We start from the raw sequence: 2120 nt of genomic DNA, 5'->3' as shown, positions 1-2120 counted from the left end.
TCTACTAGCAGTTAAATACAATAGAAAATCAATCATGCCTCTATAAAATTTTAAGTCTATATTTTTACCTCCTTCATCCTTGTCAAGCTTACATGATGGGCTCATGGGTGTACCAATTGCTTTGGAGTTCTCCATTCTAAATTTTTTGAGTAGTTCTCTTGTGTACTTGCTTTGGGTAATGGAGATTCTTTCCTTTATTTGTTTGATTTGGAGTCCGAGGAAGAATGTAAGTTCTCCCATCATGCTCATCTCAAACTTTTCCTGCATGAGCTTAACAAAATCTTGACAAAGAGTTTCATTAGTAGATCCAAAAATAATGTCATCAACATATATTTGTATAACTAATATATCATTTTGATTTCTTTTAATGAAAAGGGTTGTGTCTATATTTTCTCTTAAAAAATTATTATTAAGCAGAAATTTGCTTAGCCTTTCATACCAAGCCTTAGGTGCTTGTTTCAAACCATATAATGCTTTGTTTAATTTAAAAATATGATTAGGAAAAGCATGATTTTCAAAATCTGGAGGTTATTCTACATAAACTTTTTCAACAATATATCCATTTAGAAAAGCACTTTTGACATCCATTTGGAATAACTTAAAATTCATAAAGCAAGCATATGCAAGTAGAAGTCTAATTGCTTCTAATCTAGCAATAGGTGCAAAGGTCTCATCAAAATCAATTCCTTCTTCTTGATTATAACTTTTTGCAACTAATCTTGCTTTATTTCTTATCACATTTTTATGTTCATTCAATTTATTCCTATATACCCATTTTGTGCCAATTATTGAATAATTTTTAGGTTTTGAAACTAAAGTCTATACATTATTTCTTTCAAATTGATTAAGTTCTTCTTGTATTGTATTTATCCAATTATAATCTTTTTCAGCTTCATCTATAGTTTTAGGTTCAAGATGAGAGACAAAAATAAAATGATTGAATGCATCTCTAAGTAAAGAGCGAGTTCTTACACCATGTGTAGGATCACCAATGATTAGTTTCTTGGGGTGATTGTGATCATACCTCCATTCTTTGGATAGATCATTTGTACCTTGAGGTTGTTCTTGTTGTTCTTCACCTTCCTCATCCTGTTTGTCTTCATGTTCTTCATTATCTTGAATGGTTGAGTTTTTTAGAGTGATCTCCTTCATTCCTTCTATAAGAGGATCTGCATCATCAATACCTTCATTCTTCCTTGAAGGAAGATCGTTAGTTTCATCAAAAATAACATGTATTGACTTCTCTACTATTAAAGTTCTTTTATTGAAAATTCTAAAAGCTTTACTAGAAGAGGAGTAACCAAGAAAAATCGCTTCATTGGATTTAGCATCAAATTTTTCTGGTCTTTCTTTACCATTGTTCAAAACAAAACATTGACAACCAAAAATATGAAAATATGCAATGTTTGATTTTCTTTCTTTCCAAAGCTCATAAGGGGTTTTTTTTAAAATTGATCTAATTAAAGCATGGTTTAATATGTAACATGTCATGTTAATTGCTTTCGTCCAAAAATATCTTGGAAGGTTGCTTTCACATAGCATGGTATGGACTATTTTTTCAAGAGTTCTATTTTTTCTTTCTACTATCTCATTTTGTTGGGATGTCTTAGGTGCTGAAAAGTTATGGCCAATAACTTTTTCATCATAAAACTTTTCAAAATTTTGATTTTCAAATTCAGTTCCTTGATCACTTCGAATATTTTAAATTAAAAAATCTTTTTTTTTATGATTTTTTGATAAAATTTTGAGAAAACATGAAAAATTTCATCCTCATGTGTCAAAAAGAAGATCCATGTAAAATGAGAAAAATCATTAATAATTACAAAACCATATCATTTTCCACCTAGACTAGTAGTTCTAGTGGGTCCAAATAAATTCATGTGCAATAGTTCTAATGGCCTAGTAGTTGAAACAATATTTTTAGATTTGAATGAGATTCGTGTTTGTTTATCCATTTGGTATGTATCACAAATTCTATCTTTTCAAAATTCAATTTGCGTAAGCCGATAGCCAATTCTTTTTTAATAAATTTTGAAAGTGAATGCATGCTAATATGTGCAAGCCTACGATGCCAAAGCCAACTAGTCTCATTAATTTTTGCATTCAAGGCTACTAGGCAT

Source organism: Elaeis guineensis, chromosome 3, assembly GCF_000442705.2.
Source record: "Elaeis guineensis isolate ETL-2024a chromosome 3, EG11, whole genome shotgun sequence".
Classification (NCBI taxonomy): Eukaryota; Viridiplantae; Streptophyta; class Magnoliopsida; order Arecales; family Arecaceae; genus Elaeis; species Elaeis guineensis.
The sequence above is the reverse complement of the archived record's forward strand: the minus strand, read 5'-3'. Positions refer to the sequence as shown.